General features: G+C 48.9%; 1 non-coding gene across 1 annotated transcript; it reads right to left on the bottom strand.

The window, feature by feature from the left end:
* Positions 1–23,257: 23,257 nt before the first annotated feature.
* Positions 23,258–23,330, bottom strand: Trnat-agu (transfer RNA threonine (anticodon AGU)). The gene has a single exon. It is a non-coding gene; the product is annotated as a tRNA-Thr (tRNA).
* Positions 23,331–25,639: the final 2,309 nt, after the last annotated feature.

Below are 25,639 nucleotides of genomic sequence, written 5' to 3'. Positions count from 1 at the left end.
ATCTGGGGCTGGGTGAGCAGAACAGGGAAGACATGGGACCGGGGGACGGTGGGGCCTGCTGAGGTCGGCACAGCAGGGCAAACCACAGGGGACTCCCGCAGCCGGGAACCCACTGCGGTGTCTGTCTGGCTGCGGGTCTCTGTACCCTGCAGGTTGGCCGCGGGCTGGGCGCTTCCCTTCACAGGGTGCGGCTTGGAGGGAGGATTCTCAAAGCAGGCAGACAGGAGTCTGTGGGCAGCCAGGAGTCTGTGCTGGTGGCCTTGTTGGGAGAGAGAGGGAGAAAAGGAGGCTGCCTTTGGACGGAGCGCGTCGTGGCCAGCGGGAGAAGTGCTGTGCCCCGCTTACCATCTTCTTTCCTGGGGTGTGGTCCAGAGGCACCACCTCAGCCAGGCTGCGTCCTGACACCACCCCGTGCCCACCGAGGACTCGCCACTAGGTCAGGTAGCCGGTGCTTTGATTTACAAGCCCCCATTCTTTCCGTCCAGTTTATATTCCAGATGTCATTGATGGTCTGGTTAGTGGCTGTGTCCCCACTAAGATCCCTGAGGTCCCCTCTCTGCTGATTCAATAAAGCATTCCCAGTGCCCAGCTCAGAGAAGGAAACAGGACTTTCGGAGGTGTCCATGACAAGATATCATCATGTCCTCCCGCCCCACAAATGCTCACAGCTGCCCATGCCCCCAGCCAGTCGGATCTCTCCATCTAAGGCCCTGCAATCAACAGCGACATTGTTCACCAGATTAGCTTTGCTGGGGCTGCCTTTTTGCTAGAACGGTCCTTTCCCCTCCCCACCCCCACCACGGTTGCCTTCAAAATCCCACCAGGCGGAGCTCAGAGCACCCCAACTCTTAGACGCTTTCCCAGAGTCCCCGAAGGATCTAAGGTGACTTCTTCATTTGGGGTGGCCCTTCCCCTTGCAGATGGGGGTCCCAGAGCCTCGTCAACCTGCCATACCCTGAGCGTGCCTGGGGGACGCTCAGTAGCCCTTTGTTGGGTCAAAGATGAAGAAAGGGTCCACACCCAGCCCCCGCCCTGGCCTGTTGGCAGGTCTCTGTGACTGATGGCGGCAGGAGTCTATAGAAGGAGGGGTAGTAAGGTGACAAAGCCCCTTAGTGGGATGGTATGGCAGAGGCATGTGAGGTGACCCCCTTCCTATAATCCTCTCCCCGCCAGTGGAGGCAGGACATGTGACTAGCTTCCAGTCAGCAGAATAAGTCAAATGTGCAACGAAGGCCCCACATCAGCTGCCTTTGGGTTGTCAGAGGGAGGGTGCTCTGGGTGGGCCTGACTTCATCAGGTGAAAGTTCTTAAAAGAAGGACTGAGGCCCTCCCTGAGGTCAGAGTTACCCACTAGGTGGAAAGAAATAACCTTCCCTGTGGTGGGAGGGCCTGGGGGAGGCCTTGAGGAGCCAAGAGCAGCCCACAAACCTGAACCTCAGTTCCTCACTGAACTGTGGCCAGTACCACATGACTTTGGTCCCTGGAAGTCCAGAAAGGAATCCTGGCCAACTCCTTGACTGCAGCCAGTGAGGGCCTGAGGACAGCACCCAGACTTGTGACCCCGGAACCTGGGAGACATTGATGCGGACACGGGAGGGAGGCCTGAGAGGAGAGGCCCCAAGGGAGCCAGGGTGGGGCAGAGGCATGCAGGGTGCAAGGACCCCTGGAGGACAGGAGGCTGAACTCAGGTCTTCACGCACCCACCTGCTCCTCTCCTGGAGTCACCCACCTGCACCTCTCCTGGAGTCACCCACCTGCTCCTCTCCTGGAGTCACCCACCTGCGCCTCTCCTGGAGTCACCCACCTGCACCTCTCCTGGAGTCACCCACCCCTGCCAACCCCCAGTGCTTGGCTCAGTGAGCCCATGTGAAAGCTACCTGGCCTCAGTGGGTGACTAGGGGGTATACGGTTTGGGGGTCCCAGGCTCTGGTCTCCTTGAATTTAGACCAACATCAGGATAACACTAAACCTATCCCAAACACACACCCCAACACTGACACCAACTGTAAGCCCCAAATTACCAGAGAGGCAGGTGAAACACGGATCCCCAACCCTCACCACCCCCCTACCGGGCCCTGGCGCCGCCTGTGGCCCAGACAGGCCCCGAGCAGACAGCTGCTGCTCCCCTCAGCTCTTCTCCGGTTATTGTGACCAGGCGGGCTGCAGGGGGAAGAGTTCACAGTCAACCATGGCGGGTCGGCAGCTGGGGCTCCAGATGTGGGGGAGCCCAGAGCCCGGGATAGTGTTACACCCAAGTGGCTGGTCTGCTTTCCCAGGAGGGACAGGGGTGTTAGGGTGGCTGGGGATGGAGTGGGGGGTTCCTACCCTATCCTCACCCCAGCTCTGCTCTTGGGCCCCTCCTGGGTGTGGGCAACCTGCCGTCTGCTGAAAGGGAAGGAGAGCTGGATCCTCACTCAATAGGGGTGCAAACCACCACCTGCTTTGGTTCCCTCCTGCCCTTGAAGGGAACCAGACCCAGATGTCCCAAGGCCTTGCTGGAAGCCTCCAGCCAGAGCAGCTGGTGGGAGGAGGCTGACCCCTCTCCAGCCCCTTCCTGTTGTTCAGAGTGAATACACCAGGATTCAGTTTCTCCACTGACCCCCTCCCCTGCCAGCCCCTGCCCAGGGCTCCCGTCCATCCTGTCTCTCCAGGATCTAGACAAAGAAGCCATCTCAGGTTCCCTTGTGAGGCGCCTGCCCTTTGATCTGCCCCTCCTCCTGCTCGGGGTTCTGGGGTGCCCCGGGGTGGGGGAGCTCCATCCAGGGACAGGCACCCAGAGATAAGATCTGGGATGGGAAGGAGCCCAGGATAAAAAGGACTTGAAAGGGTGCCGACAGGCCCCACTTCTCCGGCCTTCCCTCTGCCTGCCCGCCCAGCTTTACCCCATCATCTGCCCATTGTCCTCTCCCCAGGCCCTGGGCTCCCGTCAGGACCCTGGCTGGAAGGTTCTCAGGGCACTGACTTCCAAGGCCCTCCAGCTTCCCAGAGACTCTGTGGGGGAAAGATACCCATTGCATGGAGCAGAGCCACTCAAAACAGAGTCCCAGGACACCTGCTGCAATGGGGTCACCTGGGGGCTCAGGGCCCTGCCCTGTCCCACACCCACTGAACCCATTACAGGAGGGGCCCAGGCATGTGCACATTCAGCAAGTTCCCAGTTGATGCCACAGGACCCCTCTGTCCTCACTCCCAGAATCTTCAGGGACACAGCGATGGATCCATCACCAGCCACCTCCTCGCCCAGGTCCTGGCACCATGCAGGGACTGGGTGGGAGTTCTGGACTCCCGCCAGACCTCCAGGGCCTAGCCCCTTACATCACAGGGGCTCTCCTTTCCAGGAGACCCCAGATCTGTCCTCTTCTGCTGCTCCCCTTGGGGGCTGCAAGCCTCAGACAGTGTCCAAAACTGAACGGGGCCCCGGACAGGCCCCTCTCCCCTTTTCACGTATTGCCAGGTCTCAGGGCAGGCAGGGTGGCAAGCAGTTCCCAGCCCCAGCCTCACCATGTACCCGCTTGGAGCCTGGGGTGACCCCCGGGTCTCCCTTGGTTTCAACTTCTGAGATCTTCTCTGAGTCCCACCCCTCTGCCAGCTCCTCTTCTCTCTAGCCATGGAACTTCCCCCCCCCAAGTTTACTTTCTTTTATTTTTTATTCCTATGCCCCCAACACCCCCTGCCCTGGGCTTCCTCCCCTTCACTCTGCCATAGACGCCCTTGTTCTCTTGCACCCTGGCGGTCTGACCCTTCAGGGAGGAGACCTGTTTGGGTCAGAAAGACCAGGCAGAGGTCCTCGTTACCTGCAAGACTCAGGCTGCTGCTCCAAATGGAGTAATTGGGATTGAATTTGTCCCCTCTTCAAAACAACTGAGACAGCCAGAGGGAGTGTACCAAGGAGTGGTTTCAAGAGACTGGACACCTGGCAGAGAAGAACAGTGGTCCCCTAGAGAGACGGGGAGCCAATGAGCTGAGCCCCAAGAGCCCCCCACTGTGGCACAGGGAGGGAACCAAGGCAGAGTGGAGAGGGGGAGCCCAGAGAGGAGGAGATGGAGGAGAGAGTCAGGGGGACCTCGGTGACTAGAGTTAGCAGGCCGGAGTCGTGGAGAGGAGAGGCCTGGAGAGCGGTCAGCCCTGGATGAGCAGAGGGTGTGTGGCAGAGTAGTGCTTAGCGTGTGTCAGGAGACCTCCCTCGGCTGGAAAAGCCGATCCCAGAGGATTTAAGAACAGGGCCTGATGTTCACCAGGGGCTGGGAATTGTGCCTGTTTCCACCAGCCGGACTGGAAAAATTCATCATTCAAGTGGCATTGTGCAGAATACTCAGGAAGGTTTTACTTTAATCATGGGGAATAATGAGCCCCAGACCCAACACTGCTCTGGACCTGTTTTTGAAAAAGAACAAAGTTGGGCAACTAACTCGACCTGGTTTCAAGACTTATTATAAAGCTATAGTAATCAAGACAGGATGGTGTTGGTGTATGGACAAATAGATCAATACCGGAAATAGACACCTCCACATTGGCAACTGATTTGGGACAAAGGTCTGAAGGCAGTTCAGAAGAGAAAGGAGAGCTAAAAAGAACGGTGATCCATATATCTCAACCATACACAAAAATAAACTCAAAAAAATTCAGAAATCTGGGGCTAGGATTATAGCTCAGTGGTAGAGTACCTACCTAGCATGTGTAAGGCACTGAGTTCAATTCTCAGCACCACATAAAAATAAATAAAATAAAGGTCCATCAACAACTAAAATTTTTTTAAATTAAGAGATTCAAATGCAAAACTTAAAATTATGAACTTTCTAGGAAAAAAATATTTGTGAAGCTGTGATACACACTTATAATCCTAGCTACTGGGGAGGCTGAGGCAGGAAGATCTCATTTGAGGCTATCCTGGGCAACTTAGTAAGACCCAGTCTCAAAATAAAAATTTAAAAAGGGCTGGGAGTATAGTTCAGTAATAAAGTGTCCCTGGGTTCAATCCCCAGTAAAACTATTGTGACCTTGGACTAGGCAAAGGTTTATTAGATATGAGGCTGAAACCAGGATTCATGAAAAAGCAAGTTGACAAATTGGACTTCATCAAAATAAGCCTCTTCTTTTCCACCGACACTGTTAGGAACGTGAAAAGACAAGCCACAGACGAGGAAAAATATTTTCGAAACACATTTTTGGAAAAAAAGAATTGTATTCAAAATACACAAAGAACTCTAAAGATCAACAAAAAGAAAACAAACCAATTAAAAAATAGGCAAAAGATCTGAACAGACACTTCCCAAAGAAGGGACACAGATGGCAAACAAGCATGAGAAGCGTCTCAGCATTATATGTCATCAGGGATGTGCAAATTAAAACAAAAATGAGACACAACTACACACCTATCAAAATGGCCCAAAGTTCAAAACTGACAATGTCTATTGCTAACGAGGACACAGAGCAAAAGGAATTTTCATCCGTTGCTGGTGGGGTACAAAACAGTGAAGCCACCTTGTTTTCTTTTCTTTTTTGGGGGGTGGGGTGTACCAGGGATTGAACTCAGGGGCACTCAACCAGTGAGCCACATTCCCAGCCCTATTTTGTATTTTATTTAGAGACAGGGTCTCTCTGAGTTGCTTAGCATCTTGCTTTTGCTGAGGCTGGCTTTGGACTCATGATCCTCCTGTCTCAGCCACCCTGGCCAATGGGATTATAGGCGTGCTCCACCGTGCCCAGCCACAGTGAAACCACTTTGGAGGACAGTTTGGTAGTTTGATATAAAGCTAAATCTATGTGACCCAGCAGTCAACGCTCCTAATCCTTTACCTTGTTTTTAGCAGCTTTTGGTTTTTAATTTGTTCTAATTTGTTAAAATGACAGTAGAATGCATTTGGACACATCACAAATAAATGGAGTATAACTTCTCATTTGTCTGGTTGTCCATGATGTAGAGTTATGCAGGCCATGTGACCATATCTGCACCTAGGGTAATAATGTCTGACTCATTCTACTATCATTCTTATCCCCATGCCTCCTCCCCTTGCATCACTCCCCTCTGTCTATTCCAAAATACCTCTATTCTCCCCTCACTTATTGTGAATTAGAATCTGCATACCAGAGGAAACATTCAGCCTTTAGTTCTTTGGGATTGGCTTATTTTGCTTAGCATAATATTCTCTATTTTCCATCCATTTACTGGCAAATGTCACAATTTCATTCTTCTTTAAGGCTGAGTGATATTCCATTGTGTATATATACCACAGTTTCTTTATCCATTCATCTGTTGAAGGGCACCAAGGTTGGTTCCATAGTTTAGCTATTGTGAATTGAGCTGCTATAAACATTGATATGGCTGCATCACTATAGTACACTAATTTTAAGTCCTTTGGGTATAAACCTAGGAGTGGGATGACTGGGTCAAAATGGTGGTTCCATTCCAAGTTTTCTGAGGAATCTCCATACTGCTTTCCATAGGGTTGCACCAATTTGCAGTCCCGCCAGCAATGTATAAGTGTACCATTTTCCCTACATTCTCACCAACATTTATTGTTTCAGCAGCTTTATTTGTAATTGCCTCAAATTGAAAGCAACCAAGATGTTTCCAGAAAGTGAGTGAATATACAAACTGTGTACATCCATCCAGGGGAATATGATTCAATGACAAAAGAAAAAACATGGATGGATTGTAAATGCCTATTTCTAAGTGAAAGAAGGGTGGGGATGACCAGAGAGAATGCAGAATGTGACCATCCAATCTATCACAGAGGTACAAACGACCTCCCTAAAGGAGGGAAGGAGAAAGGTGCCACCCAGGTGAATGTGGAAATAAGCAGCGTCTGTGAGATCAAAGTCAAGAGAGATTATGCTAAAGCCACACTCCAGTCGATCAAGACAGTTCCCACAGTGTATGGGTAGCATTCTGACATTGCCCTACGGGTGCCCTAGAGGTAAACAATCAAGTCAACGGTGGGAGCCAGGTTTCTCACTATTCAGTGGTAGGTTACAGGTGCGCAAGGAAGGAGGGTGAGAAAGACAGAATGATCTATGGATTAGAAATGAAGACATCAGTGTAAACTCGTGTTTGGCCTCCTAGAGATAAAGATGGGTTCATGGATTTCTTTGCTCTGTCAGCTGAGAAGGCCTAGAAGCACCCATGCCCTGTTGGAAACTAGCCTACCTAGTGCTTGTTAGAAACCTATTTGGTTTCTTATTTCTTTCCTTTTTGGTACTGGGGATTGAACCCAGGGGTACTTAACCACTGAGCCGCATCCCCAGACCTTTTTATATTTTTATTTAGAGACAGGGTCTCCTGAGTTGCTTAGTGCCTCGCTGTTGCTGAGGCTGACTTGGGACTCACAATCATCCTGCCTGAGCCCTTGGGATTAAAGGTGTGCACCACCACTCCCAACCCTATTTTGGTTTCTTACAAACAATTCCAACGTGGAATCCTTGGAGAATGACTTATTTTAGGACTTGTGCCTGGAGCATCTTGTGGTGGCAGAGAGCAGGGGTGAGATGTGCTCAAACAAACACCCCACCCCCAGTGATGGAGATAAGTCAACGGAACATGGGGAACTAAGGAAAGAGCTTCTACAGAGAGCTGCTGGTGGTAGAGCCCTTGCCTGGCATTCTCGAAGTCCCGGATTCCATCCCCAGTGCTGGGGGAAAAAAAAATTCCCCAAAAGCCAAAGCTGGAATAATTTAAGCAAAAAAATAAAGGAGTATTGGGCTAAAACTCAGTGTATAAAATAAAGATCTGTGAGTCCACGCTGATGTCAGTAAATGTTTGAATAAATTAAATAAACGGGGGAGTGGAGACCAACCTCTGGTGTGGAAGAACTTCAAGTAATATGTGTGTCTACAGTCTGCCCTTCGTACCCGTAGGTTCCACATCTGTGGATTAAACCAGTCACAGATCAAACGGATTTGCAAGAATTGTGTCTGAACTGAACACGTGCAGACCTTTTCTTGCCATTATTCCTTAACACAGCATAACAACTATTTACATGGCATTTACATTGTTGTTATGGTTTGGATGTCATGTGTCCCTCAGAAGCTCGTGTGTGAGACAATGCAAGAAGGCTCAGAGGAGAACCTTGGGTTATGAGAGCCTTAACCCAGTCAGTGGATTAATCCCCTGAAGCCTGAACCCAGTCAGTGAATTAACCCCCTGATGGGATTAATTGAGTGGTAACTGAAGGCCAGTAGGGCGTGGCTGGAGGAGGTGAGCACTGGGGGCGTGTCTTTGGAGTATATATATGTTGTATCTGACCCGTGAGCCTCTCTCCCTCTCGGCTTCTTGATCATCACGTGAGCTGCTTCCCTCTGCCACACTCTTCTACCAAGATGCTCAGCCTCACTGCAAGCCCAGAGCAATGGACCTGGCTGTCTATGGACTGAGACCTCCGAAACCATGAGCCCTCCCATAAACTTTTCCTCCTCTACAATTGTTCTAGTCACAGTAGCAAAAAAAGATGACTAAAACAATAATATTAGGCATCATAAGTAATCTTGAGATGACTTAAAGCTTACAGGAGGATATGTAGGTTGTGTGCAAATACCAAGCCATTTTATATATGGGACTTGATCATTCTTGGGTTTTGTTATCTATGCGGTATCCTGGAGTGTGCCCCATAGCTATCAAGGGGCAAATGGACTCCACTTCTGAGGTGGAGCACATCTTTCTGCTCCCCAACGCAAGCTTCTTCCAAAGAGTACGGTATGGAAAGGGGGAAAGGAGTAATTTTGCATTGGAAACACCTGACAAATACCTCAGCCGGGTGATCAAGGTCAACATCAACAGTGGAAAGCACTGTTAGCAGTATGTACTCTGAGTATGTTGTGATAAAAAGGGAACTTCCTGCAGGGCACAGGGGTGCATCCCAGCAGCTCAGAAGGCTAAGGCAGGAGGAGCTGAGTTCAAAGCCAGCCCCAACAACTTAGCAAGGCCCTAAGTAATTCAGCAAGACCCTGTCTCTAAAATAAAAATACAAAAATGGGCTGGGGATGTAGCTCAGTGGTTAAGTGCCCCTGGGTTCAATCCCTGGTACCAAAAAATAAAACAAAAATAAAAATTTTACTTCCTTCCCCAACCTCATAGCCCCAATCTAATCATGAGAAAAACATCAGACAAATCCCACTGGAGGAACATTCCACAAAACCAGTACTCCTCAAAACTGGCCAAGGTCATCAAAAAACAAGGCAAGGCTGAGAAACTGTCACAAAGAAGCCTCAGGAAAGATGACTACCTATTGTAACATTCTGAATAGAACAGCAAAGCAAAAACCTTAGGTATTTAATCTAAATAAAGCATGGACTTTAATTAATACCAATGTACCATATTGGTTCATTACATCAACCAAACAAATGAACAGTATTTTTTTAGTTGTATATGGACACAATGTCTTTATTTTATTTGTTTATTTTTATGTGGTGCCGGGGATCAAACCCAATGCCTCCTGCATGTTAGGCAAGCACTCCACCACTGAGCCACAACTATGGCCCCCCAAATGCACAGTATTAATGTTAAGATGTTAATAATAGAGAAAACTGGGTATGGGTTATATGGGATTTACTGTCTTTGTGATTTTTCTACAAATCTATCACTTATCTAAAATAAAAATCTTATTTTAATCTTTCGTTAGTAGAGATTGAACCCACTTAGGTAAATCCCCACCCCACCCTGCTTTAAAATATTTATGTTTTGGTTGCAGTTAGACACAATACCTTTATTTATTTATTTATTTATTTTTGTGTGGTGCTGAAGATTGAACCCAGGGCCTCACACGTGCTAGATGAGTGCTCACTGCTGAGCCACAACCCCAGCCCCCAGTCCTTAAAATTTTTTATTTTTAGACAAGTTCTCACTAAGTTGCTGAGGCTGGCCTTGAATTTGCAATCATCCCGGCTCAGCCTCCCAAGTCACTGGGATTACAGATGTGCACAACCACATCTGTCTTAAAATAATGATCTTATTTTTTAAAAATGAGATGAGCTGTATACATATATATATACTATAAATTCTATATACACATATATATTATATATACATATATGTGTATACATATATACATATGTATATATGTATATGTGTTTGTGTATATATATATACACACACACACATAAGATATATAATTTTTTTTGGCACAAGGGATTAAACCCAGGGATGCTGAACTACTGAGTCACACGCCTAGCCCTTTTTTATTTTTTATTTTGAGACAAAATCTTTCTAAGTTGATTAGGGTCTCACTAAGGCTAGCTTTGAACTTGTGATCTTCCTGTCAGCCACCTCAGCAGCAGGGATTTCAGACATGTGCCACTGTGCCTGGCTGAGAAATAATATTTCAATAATATTTCATCAATATATAAAATATATAAACAATTTCAAAACTCAACCATATGAGACAATCATCTCGTATTAACTGTTGACTTACTTAATCACTTTACAAAATATACATATATCATTATTCTTGTATACTTTACTGTTTTGTATAGTATAAATATATACAGTTTTTATTTGTCAATTATACCCTCCCAAAAGATGGGGGAAATAAAATAAAAATTCAGACACAGAAAAATATTTTTAAATAAGTCAATAAGAAGTGGGCAAAACCAGGACTGGGAGCACAGGTCAGTGGTAGAGTGCTCACCCTTTCACTGGGTTTGATCCCCAATGTGGAGGGGGTGGAGAGTCGAGGGGGAATATTCTCCAACAGACATTTTACTAAGGAAGATACACAGCGTGTTCTCATGCAATAAGTATAAGAAAAGTAGCTCAGCGTGGTGGCCCACACCAGAAGCTGAGGAAGGGGCTCCTAAGTTCCAGCCCAACCTGGGCAACTTAGTGAGACACTGGCTCCAAATAAAAAAATAAAAAGAAATATAGTTCAGTGGTAGAGTGCCCCAGAGTTAAAAAAAAAAAAAAAAAAACTTGAAGATGATCAACACCATTAGGGAAACATCAATTAGAAAAACACTGACACCACTACCCAAATGTTAATGATAAAAACAACACACAGAATAATTAATTGTACGGAATGTTGGCAAGGATGTGGAAGAATTGGGACTTTCATGTGTCGTTGGGGGGTAGTCAACATGACATGACGGCTGCGGGGGCGGGGGGGGGGCGGGGGAATGGGTCGCTGTAATCCCAGGGACTCTGGAGATTGGGGCAAGAGGATCCCATATTCAAGACCAGCCTCAGCCATTTAGCCAGGCCCTAAGCAATTTAGTGAGACCCTGCCTCAAAATAAAAAATAAAAAGGGCTGGGGATGTGGCTCACTGGTTAAATGCTCCTGAGTTCAATCCCTGGTACCAAAAATAAATAAATGAATGAATAAATTGGCATAATCACTTAGGAAAATAGATTGACAGTTCTTTTTTTTGGGGGGTGGGGTGGGGGGGAGTATCAGGGATTGAACTCAGGGAGCCACATCCCCAGCCCTATTTTACATTTTATTTAGAGACAGGGTCTCACTGAGTTGCTTAGCATCTTGCTGTTGCTGAGGTTGGCTTTGAACTTTCGATCCTCCTGTCTTAGCCTCCTAAACCACTGGGATTACAAGTGTGCACCACCACACCCGGCTCTTTTTCTTTCTTTTCTTTTTTTTCAAGTTAAATATATACCTACCCTATGACATAACCATTCCACTCCTGTTCATCCAAAAGAAAAGAAAACATGTATGTCCATGGAAAAACAACACGACTGTTCACTTCACTTCACTTGCAATCATCAAAATCTGGAGACAACACAAATGTTTCACAGCAACAAGTGAATGAGGGACTCATTGGTGACACATCCATACAACAGAATATTGTTCAGCAAAAAAAGGGAATAAACTGTTGATAAGGGCGACACAGCCTGGATGAAATTCAAATAAGGAAAAAAATGCAGAGGGAGAGAAGCCACACTAAAAAAAGTGCATGCTAGATGACTCCATTCATAGAAAACTCCAGAAAATAAAAACTAGCTCGTAGTAACAAAGAACAGCTCCGTGGTTGTGAGAGGAGGAGAGGAATTACAAAGTGCTTGAGAAAACTTTTGGGGGTGACAAATATATTTCCTATTCTGATGGTGGTGAATTTCACAAGTGGATACATATGTCAAAACTACTGAATGATAGGGCTGGTGGTGTGGCCTAGTGGTAGAGCACTTGCCTAGCCTGTGCAAGATCCTGGGCTCAATCCCTAGCACCACACAACAAACAGAACTGTCAAATTGTATACTTTCCATGCAGTTTATTATGTCAATTGTAACACAATAAAGGAAAAAATAAAACTCTCAAAACTCAAAAAATCCGGGGCTGGGGTAATGGCTCAGCCGTAGAGCATTTGCCTAACATGTGTGAGGCCCTGGATTCGATCCTCAGCACCACATTAAATAACAAGAACAACAAGAGAAAAAAAAAGTCCTTCAGTTGAAACTTCTAATTAAAACAATTCATTTAAACTTTTTGTTTTACTTAAGTAATGAATGCGTTTGGTTAGAAAATTAAATAGCCCAGAAGGGATTAAAGTAAAAAACAACTCTCTGTCCCATCTGGCATCCAGCTCCCCAGGGAAAACTTTTAACCATTTTTATTTTTAGAAATTTTGGTGACTGGGGCTGGGGTTGTGGCTCAGGAGTAGAGCGCTTGCCTAGCATGCCTGAGGCACTGAGTTCGATCCGCAGCACCACATAAATGCAAAATAAAGATATTGTGTCTACTTAAAACTAAAAAATAAATATATAAAAAAAGAAATTCTGGTGATTGCCTTCTTACCTCTAATTTTTAATACAGTTTAAAAAATATTTTATTTACGTCTCTTCCTTGACTTGTCAGCTTTAGACCTTTATTGACTGACTGCCTTTGAGGATTGAAGAGTTAGCTCTCAACAACACCCCCCCCAACCCCCCACCGCCCCTGTTCCAGACCCTTTGCTTCTCACTCTTGCAGCATCACAGCAAAACCTCCATGTCTTGCTCAGCCCACCCTCAACAGTATCTCTTTAATCTTCACCTTGGAGGTAAGGGGGTCCCTGTCTCCCTTCTCTCTCTACTTCGTCCCAGCCACGGCGAGTTGTGCTTTTGACACCAAGTCATTAACATTTGCCTTCTAGGATATAACCCTGCACGCATCTCCTGTGATTTGTTCACAAGTTGACAGTGGGTCCTCCTTAAAAATAAATTTAAAAACAGCATTTAACCATGTAAATGTTCACCTCTGAAAGCGATATGCTAGCATTATGACCTACACGACTCTCACAAATAATCCTCATCATTCTGTGGTTGGGGAAATTGAGATCAAAGAGGTTCAGAGTCTCATTGAAAAACATAGCTTGAAGCAAAGCACACCTGTAATCCCAGAGATGCGAGGGGCTGAGACAGAAGGATCACAAGTTCAAAGCCAGCCTCAGCAATGGTGAGGTGCTGAGCAACTCAGAGAGACCCTGTCTCTAAATAAAATACAAAATAGGGCTGGGGATGTGGCTCAGTGGTCGAGTGCCCCTGAGTTCAATCCCTGCGAAGGAAGGAAAGAAGAAAATAAAAGAAGAACACACAGTTTGAGATTGGCAGGGATATAAAAACATTTTGAATCTCATTATGGTGTGTCCCAGAAGCTCACATGTGAGACAATGCAAGAAGGTCTGGAGAGAAATGATTGGGTTATAGCCTTAACCTAATCAATAAATTAATCCCTGGTGGGATTAACTGAGTGGTAACTGGAGGCAGGTGGGGTGTGGCTGGAGGCAGTGGTTCATTGGGGGCGTGACTATGGGGTATCTATTTTGTATATGGAGCATGGAGTCTCTCTCTGTTTTCTGATCATCATATGAGCTGCTTCCTTCTGCCACACTCTTCTGCCACAATGTCCTGCCTCATCTTGAGCCCCTAGGAATAGAGCCTGCTGTCGATGGATTGAGACCTCTGAAACTGTGAACCCCCAAATAAACTTTTCCTCCTCTACATTTGTGCTAGCCAGGAACTTTTAGTCACAGCAGAGAAAAAGCTGATTAAAACATTCCCCAAACCCAGCTTCTAAATCCTCAATTACCTTAGTGGGAGGGAGACTTGAATCAAGGTAGTTCTCATTTGGTTTTCAGTTTTAGGTAGGGGAGAGGGAGAGTCAATGATAACCAAGATTTGAGCCTGAGGGGAACAGTCTCATAAACTAAGAACCGAGTACTAAAGAATAATAGGCCTGTATCTACTGAAGAAATTGGATCAATAATTAATAACCTTCCAAAATAGAAATCACTAGGCCCTGATGGGTTTACTGGTGAATTCAACAAAACATTTGAGGAAGAAATTATACCAGTTCTCTACAGTGTGCTCCAGAAATAGAGGGAATTAATTCTAGAAGTAGAGGGAATTATTTCTAATTCACTGTAATAACAAAACCAGACAAAAGCATTTCAAGAAAAGAAAATTTACAGACCAATATCTTTCATGAACATAGATGCAAAATTCTAAACACTGTATTAGCAAATTAAATCCAAAAATGTGTAAATAATCTAGTGGGATTTATCCCAAGGATTCAAGGCTGGTTCCACATTTGAAAATCTGGTTTTTGTTATCAGTGTTTTGGCAAAATGGCAAATAAAAGATGTTCATAAGAAAAGATGTTCAAGATCATGTTTCATTAGGGAAATACAAATTAAAACTATAACGAGATACAACTACACACCTCAAAATTTAAAAACACTGACAACATCAAATGCTGTCAAGGATGTAGAGCAACAGGAATGCTCATTCACTGCTGGTGGGAATACAAAAATGGTACAGCCACTTTGGAAAGGTGCTTGCTAGGTTATTACAAAACAAGATGCACTCCCACCATATTATCCAACCAAGTGAACTAAAAACTTACGACGTGCACACAAAACCTGCACATAAATAATTAGAGCTGTAGTTTTTGTAGTTTTTATTTTTATGGTGCCAGGGATTGAACCCAGGGGCACTTAACCACTGAGCCACAACTCCAGCCCTTTTTATTTTTTATTTAGAGATAGGGTTTTGCTAAGTTGTTTAGGGCCTCACTAAGTTGCTGAGGCTGGCTTTGAACTTATGCTCCTCCTGCCTCAGCCTCCTGATCCTCTGCAATTACCAGTGTGCACTGCCACACCTAGCTGTTTATAGTTGCTTTATTCATAATTGTCAAAACTTGGGAGCTACCAAGATATCCTTCATTAGGGGGAGGGTAAGCTATAATACATTCAGACAATGGGATATTATTCATTGCTAAAGAAATGAGCTACCAAGTCATGAAAAGACAAGGAGGAAACTTAAATGCTTATTACTAACAGACAGAAGCCAATGTAAAAAGGCTCTGTACTGTATGATTCCAACTATATGACATTCTGGAAAAGGTGAAACTACAGAGGCAGTCAAAGGTTGGCAGGGGGAGGGAGAGAGAGGTATAGAAGTGTGGCGGTGTAGCACCCATGCTCTGTAGGGCAACAAAGCCATTCTGGATGATACTACAAGGGGGTACAACTCACTGTGCATTTGTATAATGTACTTCCTGCTTCATTTTTCTGAGTCTAAAACTGCTCTTGAAAAATAAAGTTTGTTAAAAACACAACCACTGGGCTGGGATTGTGGCTCAGTGGTAGAGCACTTGCCTTGCATGTGTGAGGCACTGGGTTCAATCTTGGCACCACATAAAAATAATAAAACAAAATTAAGATATTGTGTCCATCTAGAGAGAGAGAGAGAGATTAAAAAAAAACACAACCACAGATCAAAAGGGAGGAACTTTTGTTATTGTTTTGCTTTTATAGGGGTGATATAGATAAAGCATGAATTCTTGTGGCATATGGAACATGTTGGGTTTAAGGTGTATGTAACAGGTCACCAGAAAATCAGGTCTAGGGGAGAGGTGGTGTCCAGGTGTTGGGCTTGGGAGCCATCTGGAGTGAGGATAGGGGTTGCTGGGTAGTGGATTAGTGTTACCCAGGAAGGCAGTATGGCCCAGAGGGACTAAAAGGCCAAGAAGGGCATCCAGAAGCTCTGGCTTTGGGGCTGTGGGCAGAGGAGCAGATGGAGAGGTGACTCTGTGTCCTGGTGGCTTGAGAGGGGCGCACTCAGGCCTCGCGGGCCACCCAGGCTGGGAAGGAGGCTTAGGAGCCATAATGGGATCCCACAAGGAGAGGGCCCAGCTTTGGCAGGGAAGGGGGTGCTGTTGGTTGAGAGGGGACAATGGGGTGAGCCTCTTTTCCCCATAATCTGGAGTTTGGCAGTCCAGGCAAGATGACAGAAGTTTGAGAGTGCAGGGCTTAGGAAAGGTGTTTATAGGATGAGAGAAGTGGGATGGTGTTTATAGACTGACGGGGAGGGAGTCCTGGAGGAGCCAGAGCGCAGGTGGAAGGAGTAAGAGGCTTTTTCATGGATTACTTGGATTTATTGTAAAAAAATGTATTACACTATTAAAAAAAAAGAAAAAAGAAAGGGTAAGAGAAATTGAGAACACCCATAACTCCATCTCTCGACCTGCTCAATGGTTCGGGTTTTATGCTGATGTCAAGTTTTTCCTGGCACAGAAGGGAAAGGAAATGCAAGGAGGTCCGCCTGCGCCCCACCAGGAGGCACGGGCAGTGGGCAGGCGGGGCGCTGAGGATCGTCCTACCCCTTCCAGGGCCTGGCTCCGGGTCTGTTCCCCTCTCCGCCTCCTCTCTCCCCTCCGGCCACCCCTTCTCTGGGACCCACCCTGATCCCCCGCGCGTGGAGGGGGCGGGGAGGGCCTCCATGCAGCGCAAGTGGGGGAAGCGGGAGTAATTGAATCCAGGGACCTCGAGACAGGCAGAGGCCGATGGCTTTTCCCGGCCTAATTAGGGGGATTTTTTTTTAAACCCAGGAAACAAATCCATATGGTCTGCGATTCTTTTCTCAGGCTCTTTACCCTCCTGAAGTCGTAAATGTCGTGGGCTTTTTAGCACCGGGGGGATTGGGAAGGAGGAGGGCCCACAGGCTAAGGTTTCTCCACTGGAGCCGGGTCCAGGATCCTGGGCTTCCAGCGCCAGGGTCGTCTTTACCCCCTACCCCCACCCCAGCCCCTCAGCTCCCCCTGCTAGGCCTGGCAGGCAGCCTCCATCCGTCCCCCACCCACGCAAGCCTCCCCTCTCCCCAAGGCCTCTCCTCAAGCCAAGAACTTTCCCCTCAATCCCGCCCTTCTTCCCCTATCCCCACTTTGTGGATGGTACATGTCACCTTCCCTTGGTCCCTACCCCCAGCCGCAGCCTGCACTGATGCCCAGCCTCTGTCTCTGTCCCCTCCTCCATGTGTGACCTGTTTCCACCATCAGGAGCTGATCAGAGACAAAAATTCATGTCTTTCCCACCAGTTTGGGGGGCTTAAAGGTTGCTTAGAGCAGCGTTTACTTGCTGTAAATAGCTGAAGGCAGGAGGTTAGACCTGAGGCAGGTAGAAGGGAGTGTGCAGAGCTCTGTCATTTCTATGGGGGTGGCTCAGAGTGCAGGGAGAACCTGGGACCAGAGGCCTGGGCTCCAGGATGCGTGGCTGGCTGGAGGCACCTCCAGGGCCTGGCTCTTCTGCAGCACAGGGGCAACCAAAGGAGATGAAGAGTTGGGCTTTGGGGTAAAACCCCTGAGAGACTTCTCTGGTCAGTGACTAAGTGAGTTTGCTCAGAGCTTTTTCTAAGCTAGGAGGTCACTTCTGGAAACCTAGGGATGCGCACGTAGTGTGTCTTCTTCCCAATTCAGAGTCCTCCAGAGCTAGCTAGCCAAGCCTTATGAGTTGTCTGCAGAGTATCTTGCTCCTGAGACCTCCCCTGCCACCCTGCACACACACGATGGCATTGCGAGAAAAATCCAGAATACAGTGGTCTCTAGGTATCCCTAGAGGATTGGTTCTAGGACCCCTGCAGATACCAAAATCCATGGATCTTAAATCTCTTAGATAAAATAGAGTGGCATTTGCATACAACTTATATACATCCTCCTGAATACTTTAAATCCTCTCTAGATTATTTATACCTAATACAATGTAGATGCTAAGTAAAGGGTTGTTATACTCTGTCATTTAGGGAATAATGCATGTTTTAGGGAATAATATTTAGGGCTTATGAGGTTGTTTTGTTTGTTTGTTTTTAATTTTCAATCTGTGGTTTGTTGAATCTGTGGATGTGGAACTCATGGACATGGCCGGCCGACTCTTTCGAGATCCAACTGCTCAGTGGGTTCCCACCCCTGTTGTGCATCCATGATGAGGCCTTGGGAGAGTCACTGTGCTTCTTTGAGCCTCAGCTCCCTCATCTGTGCAATGGGGTGACTTACCAATATCACCCGAGAGGTGCAGCATTTAAAGTGGAAGATTAATTAGTAAGAGCCAGTCCCGGGGTCTCAGGAGTTGGCATGGAGCACAGGTGAGGTGCGGTAGGGATTTCTCTACGAATCTGAAGGGGGTTGGAGCGGCGCGTCAGGGAAGAGCCACGCAGAAGGCAGAAGGCAGACAGGTGTCTGAGGCATTAGCCTCCAGCCCCATCAGCTGCACCAGGCTCAGCAGTCCTCCCCTCCCCTCGCCCCAGCCCCAGGCTTCCTCCAGCTCCCGCCTGGAGGCCCAGGCTGTGTCTTTCTCACAAATTGGTGCCTGTGGGTGGCTTCTTCTCCATGTCAGCCAAGAATGGGGGAAGGCGCAAGCTGCTGGCCTGGCTGGAGCCGAGGGACAACCGTGAATGGCTTTTGCCAAACCGTGTCAGGCTGGATTAAGTCACAGGACTGCTCGCCACCCCCCTTGGTTACTAGGCTTTTAGCTTTCTGCTGTCCCGCTTTCTTTATTTGTCTATCAGAGCACAGTGGGGCCTGGATTCTCCTTGAAAGGCAATGCTTAGTCTTCTCGGCTGACAAAGCCCTCCTATAGTGAAGGCTGGGGTGGAAGTGGGACCCAGCCGGCAGGAGGGAGCTGGGCTGAGCTTGTTCTCTGTGGAAGAGGACAATTAGCATTCCCAGGCTTCAGAGCACCTACAGAGCCTGGGGCACTGGGTGGGGGGGGTGGTTCTGGGGGTAGGGAGGCCACAGAGATAAGTTAGCATGTAACTTAATAAAAGATAGAAAGCTAGGATCCAAAATAGACTAGAATCCTTTCTAAGCAAAGCACTAAGGAGGTCCCAGAGGCCAAGTGAAAGTCAGACCCAGGAAGGAGGAGTGGCAGAGCTGAGGTGGCTGCCATCTGGGAGATGTGACAGTAAAGGCCCTAGAGGGGAAGTGTGGGACTGTGCTCAGGGAGCCCTGTCACCCAGACTGGCTGCAGTGAGGGGTCAAGGGAGGGCAAGGGGACCTCTCATGTAGGGACCTCTCATGCCAGGATGGGATGACAATGACTCAAGTATAATTTAAAATGATTATACTAATAAATATAATTTGATGGGGTTGTGCTAGATCTAATCTCACGCATACAGTATTAGCTTTAAGCTTCACAGCAAATTGCCAAGGTAGCTCCTGTTTATCCCCATTTTTACAGCTTAAGAAATAAGGACTCAGATAGGATTTGTGACCACCTTGCCCAAGACCCCAGATCTAGTAAGTGGCAGGCCCTGGCTTTGAGTCCAGTACTGTGTGGCTCTAAGGTCCACATACCTTCCCCTTGTGTCCTGGGTGGTGGTGGTGGTGGTGGTGGTGGTGGATGGAGCCAAAATGACCAACAGGGAGATGGGAAGAGTGTTCTGGAAGGTGGGCCTGGAGACCTCTTTTCAGGGGTCTGGGGAGGGTCCCTGTGAGGCTGGCTACCCAATAGGATCTAGCCTTGACCAAGGGTGGAGGGTCTTGAAAAGGCAGATTTTAGAATCCCCAAAGAAGGTCTCAGGCACTGGGGGACACTATGGGCGGGCAGAGTGGTAGGTGGCTGAGGATGCGAGGAAGTGTCTCCCAAGGAGTTGAAAGGTTGGAATGGAGTGGGGTCTACAGTGTGGCCACAGCAGTGCTGTCTTCTGGCCCTCCCCACTAGCCTGGCCTTTGTGGCTCTGTGCCAGGATGTCAGGCTCCTGCAGACTGGGGAGAGGGCTGGGAGCAGAGGGGAGGGGGTGCTGGTAGAGGCATCAAGATTAAGACGCTAGGCCCTGAACTGGGATCCCCTTTCTTCTTCCCCTCATGGGTTCCAGCTGTCCCTGCCACTCTGTTTTGGAGGGGGCAGGGGACCCTGGAAGGGGAGAAAGAGCCTTTGGCAAAATTGAAGGAGCGTCAGTTTATCTTCAACCTCCTGAATTCCAGGCCTCACCCCAGGCTCCCCACTGCCCTGGTCAGCTGCTTGCGTCCCCATCTTTACCCCACCTAGCACCCCCAGCCCCGGCTCCACCACCACCCTCAGCCTGTTGGCAGCAGAGAACCTGCCATGGGGCAGAAAACAGGTGTTTAAGATGCTGGGAGGCTCCCAGGTTAGCTCTGCCACTTATTCTCAGGTGGCCTTGGACAAATTTCTGGGTTTCAGTTGTCCCATCTGTAAAGTGGGTCCGATGATGTCTCTCTGGCAGGACTAGTGAGACAATCAAATGAAGCTACAGCTGTGAACGTGCTTTGTTTTTTTTTTTTAATAAAGGAGAGAGAGAGAGAATTCTTTAATATTTATTTTTTAGTTTTCAGCGGACATAACATCTTTGTTTGTATGTGGTGCTGAGGATCGAACCCGGGCCGCACATATGCCAGGCGAGCGCGCTACCGCTTGAGCCACATCCCCAGCCCTGTGAATGTGCTTTGTAAACTTTAAGATGCTGGATAAACTTCATCTGGTGTCTTTAAGCAGCCAATGCAGGGGCCTCCGTTTATAGGCATCTATGTTAACTCCCAGTCCCTGGGTCTTCAGGCCCCTTCCCTTCCCTTCCCTTCCCTTCCCTTCCCTTCCCTTTAAGCCAGACTCTGGGCCCAGAGTATTGGGAAGAAGGCTATAGATCCCGGTAACAACCTCTATCTGCTCTCTACTGAGGCCTGAAGGGCAGGCCCCCCCCCTGCCCCCACCGGCCTGGATGGTAGCTGCCCTTTTGTTCTCCATAGAGGGTCTTCATTGATAGAGGGCTGCCTGACATTGGGCCATCAGCTGCATTTTGGGTTTGCATGGGACAGCCTCTATGCCAGTCTGCCAAGATGACTTTCCTCCTGTCACTCTTCCAGATAGGTAAGCCAAGCCTCTGCCCCATGGAAGGTACCAGCCCACCATGTTCCTTCCCTTGTCCTTTGGTTAGCCAGGCACTTGGTGGGGTGGTACCACAATCTGGCCTGGCTTAGAGCCTTCCCTCCCCTCCCCTCCTCCACCCTTCCCTGAGTCACTCTTCTGGGTTTGCCCAGCTCCAGGGCTTCTGGCAGCCTCCCTGGAGAAGCGTGAGGCAGGCCCTGGCCTGATAGGCATGTGGCACTCTCTGGACACGTGCTCAACCCATGTGTTACCCCAGGCAGGGGGAGCTTGGTGCCCAGAGCTGCTGAGGTGGCTTCTGCATGAACTTGTGATCCTGGCAGCTTTCTCAGTCCTGCACTGGCTTCCGGCCAATCATCCACCCAGAAGAGATGGCATGAACACCTCCCGGGCTGGCAGGGCCTGATGGCTGCTTATTCAACCTCAAGTCAAGTCTCTCTCTTTTTTTTTAATTTGGTGCTTGAGATTGAACCCAGGGCCTCGTGCATGCTAGGCAAGCGCTCTTTCACTAAGCTATATCCCCAGGCCAAAGAGGTGACATTTTGACAAGAGATCTAGACCATGGTTTTCTTGGCAGAACTTTAGGTGATTTTTCTCTGTTTTAAGTGAACTTGGAGCAGCAACAGTTGTGAGATGGACTTGAGGGAGGAGCGGGCAGGATGTGGTGGCTGGGCAATAAGAGGAGTAGGATCCTGAGGACCAAAGCCACCTGCTTCCACTGACTGAGACCTTGAGGCTGTGGAATTTCATAGACTGCACAGCCAAAAAGAGAGGGTGTGGCTCAAGGTAGCCCCACTTTACAACCAGAAGTTCCCCGATTATCAATCCCATTCTCCCGGCTCTCCATAGTGAGGTCCCTCCTCCTCCTCCCAGGGAAAGCCTTACCTCTCTCCTTCTCAGCAAAGCTTCCAGAGGGAGACTTATACAGGCATGCCTCCACTGTCTCACCAGTCACTCTGTCCCTGGCTCCAATATCCTCTTCACAGGACAACCAGTGGTCTCATGAAGCTGTCTCCCTCCTGGGCCCCTGTCCTCCCTGCTCTGAGGATTTCCCTCTACCTCCCTTAGAAACTTCTCCTTTGCTGCAAGATCCAACTACTGCCCAGCACTTTGTGGTCACCTTCCCTGTCTTTTTCCTCTGGTTACCTAAGCAGGCCTATCCTAATGTAACCGTATGGAGGTGACATTTGTTGCTTGTGGGAGGACCCCTTTTGGTAACCTTACCTCCTCTGTCACATGGAAACCTCACCCTGTGGCTGGAGGATGATGCAAAACTGTTCCACTGGAACCCTGGAACTCCCCCTGAGCTCCTGACAAGGCCTCCTGTCCTTGTCCCCTGCATAGCCCCCAGGCCCCTCCACCCCAAATTGGAATTCCTAGTCTTCCCTGAAAGCCTGCTCCTCCCCAGGGCACCCTGTCTCTCTGAACAGCTCCTCTATCCCCTCCATTGCCAAGGTTGGAACCTTTGCTGCTTCCCATTGGAGCGGGTGCCAAGGCTAGTTCATTGCCTCCTCTTCATGTTTCCTGAATGGCTTCCCTGCCCTCCTCCCCACTGCTGGCTCCTGCGCCTGAAGCACCAACCTCACAGCTGGTTTCCTGCCTCTGCTCCTTCCGCGCTCTCTTGTTCAGACAACCTCAGCAGCTCCCATTCCTGTCTGAATTTCCCAGCCAGGCTGGCTAAACCTGGCCCTGTTCCCGTCCTGTTCTCTCAGGACTCTTTCTAGGGGTCAAAGCTAGCCCCTTCCTTCTCTCTTCTCCTGCCTTTGTTCCAGCTGTTTCCTCTGCCTGCTGTCTTCTCTGCACTCTTGCACTCCACAATCCAAGCCCTGACCAACCCTGAAGGCGCGATTCAAGTGCATGCCCTGCAGGATCCTCCCTGGGTCCCCCCAGCCGTGACTTCCTCCGTCCTTGGAGCCCCTGTGCCCCCTCGGTGCTCTTGCACCACAGTCAGTACCCATGAGGTTTCCGGGTGATTCTGACTAGAAATTCAAACTCTGTTTGCCTGGTGAGGAGGAAAGAGCCCAAGTGTTCAGCTAGAATGGGGGGCTACCCTTGTGGTTTGGGGGGACCCCTTTTGGTAATCTTACCAGAGTTTCTCCTCCTTTTTTAAAATATATTTTTAAAAATTTTAGTTATGGGTGGACACAATATCTTTACTATTTTTTTTCTTTTTGGTGGTACTGGGGATTGAACCCAGGGCCTTGTGCATACTAGGCAAACACTCTACCAACTGAGCTATACCCCCAGCCTTTTATTTTGTTTACTTATTTTTATTTTGTTGCTAAGGATCGAACTCAGTACCTTACATGTGTGAAGCAAGTGCTCTGCCACTGAGCACAACCCGGCTGTTTCTCTTCTTGCAGTACTCAAGCTGTGGGTGTGATGACATCCCAGATTCAGGGATGGAGTGTGTGATTGCCACCTTCACAAATTGGTGATTGCTGAGGGCCATTGCCAAGTAGGAATGACGCATTGAAATTTCCTTGCCAGCGTACCCCATGTTAAATGGACTTGCCTTGGAAATTCACTGTGACATTGCATGTGTGTTTGAGAAAGGTGACCCTGCTCAAGGACCAGGGTGGATCCAGGTTTAGGGTGTATCCTGCAGTTTTTAGGAAGTATCCCGCTCCTTGGGTATAGGGCATTCCCGGTTTAAGACAATCTGGGTTTAGGGCAGTTCTGGGTTTAAGATTATTCCTGCTGGGAATAGGGTGTATCCTGCTGCCTGAGTTCCCCGTTGAGTTCTCGTGGAATTCAGAAAGTATTTGGGACGTGAATTGCGCGGCAGAACTTGGATTTCCCCAGAACGTGTGTGTAGAGGCCCGTGTGAGTTCGGGAATAAAGAATTGCTGTTTGAATCTACAAAGCTGTGAGTGGCTCGTGATTTTGTGCCCAGCCAGACTGCGGCAGGTGATCACCTTCTCTGGTCCCAGGGATGGGCCAATCAGAACCAAGGACACCTGGGTATTTTGCTGGGATTATTAGGACCAACCCAGTCTCTTCCCCACAGCCTAGAATTTGAAGTCCAGCAGCCTTCTTGCCTCTAAAAGGGAAGAGCCTCTATGAGGAAAGGGAGGCTAAAGATGGAGAAGACCATCGAGTGAGAGAAACTGGGTCCTGGGGATGCTGTTTGACCCAGCCTGCCCTGGACTTTCCACTTCTAATGAGCAGTAGATTCCTTCAATTGCCCTGGGTTGGGTTTCCTCCTGTGGCAACAGGAAGAGTCCTAACTAGCATGCACGGTGAGGGGAGGGAAGCGCCCCAGCTCTGGGCTCTCCACAGGAGGTTCATGGAGTGGCCTCCCTTGGTTCTAGGACTGAAAAATGGAAGCCACGCTGCTCTGTGCCCCAGCCTGCACATCCTGTGAGGACAATGGCATCCCAAGGTCAGTCGGAACCGAATGAGAACCATCTGGTCTGCTGAGGGTAGGCTTGGGGCCCCAGAATGTGGGCGCTGAGCCCTAAGCCAAAGGCTTCTCGGGCCCTTGAATGCTGCATCACTCAAGAGGACCCTTAAATTCTGAGAGTTACCAGAATGTGATGGGGGGTGGGTGGGAAAATTCCTAGACTTTTCCGAAGGGAGCACTCCCAGTCAAGGGAGGAGAACCAAACCCCGCTTCTCTCAGGCGCCCCTTGGGGATGTTGCTGGAAACAGTTGGAACAAAGATTGCTGGGAAGGGAGCACCAGGATTGGAAAGTGCCCAGATGTGGTGGGAAGAGGGCAACACCGAGTGTCCTGGGAGAGAGAAAGGGGATGTGAACTGGAATGTTCCTGAACGTTCTTCCAGGAAGGAACCTTTGGGAAAATGTTCCTGGCCTCACCTCTTGGGTGGTCGTGGGGATAGAAGAAGCAGATGCCCCAGCTAGAGCGCCGCAGAGAACGGGGATCACTGTGTAAAAGCTGTTGGGCCTGGGGAGACACCCTGTGTGGGGGCTGGTGAGGACCCCTGGGGGGCTGAGTGGGGTACCGCACCCGGGTGTGGGAGGCTGTGTGCTGAGGCTGCCAGGCCCCATCTGTGGAAGATGGAGGGCAATCTGGGTCCGAGGTGCAGACTGCAGAGGGGAGTCTGGTAGAGCTGGGAGGGGTCAGCAGGAGGGCAGTGGTATTGGGAGGAGCTGGGGGAGGCGTAGGGACAGGCGGCTGAAGAAGCTTTCTTTGCCTCAGCTCTTCTATAGCCAGACGCCTGGAGGCCCAGCCTTGTCCCCTGGCCTTCTGCCCACCAGCTGCCACAAAGCTGGGGAGGAATCTGCTTTGAATTATCAGAAGAGCTGCCTCCCCCAGGCATATGGTCGGCAGACCCTCAGTGCAAAGCATCATGGGAGATGTCATCTCTTGACCCCAGCTCTGGCCCAGCTCCTTCTTCCCCTGGAGCACAGGCTAGGGTCTCTGGGCCCCCCACCATGGCCCTCCCCTCTGGATGCCGAGGCCATTCACACTGTTCCAAGGCTCATCTCGGCTCCATCTCCCTGACTGAGGGGAGAGGGCACCGGGGAAGGGATGGGGCCCTGCGACCGGCAGAGATGAAGAGCTTTGGCCTCCAGCCCAGAGAGTGAC

The sequence above is a fragment of the Ictidomys tridecemlineatus genome, chromosome 3 (assembly GCF_052094955.1).
Source record: "Ictidomys tridecemlineatus isolate mIctTri1 chromosome 3, mIctTri1.hap1, whole genome shotgun sequence".
NCBI lineage: Eukaryota > Metazoa > Chordata > Mammalia > Rodentia > Sciuridae > Ictidomys > Ictidomys tridecemlineatus.
Note: the sequence above shows the minus strand (reverse complement) of the source record. Positions and strands in the feature narration are given on the sequence as shown.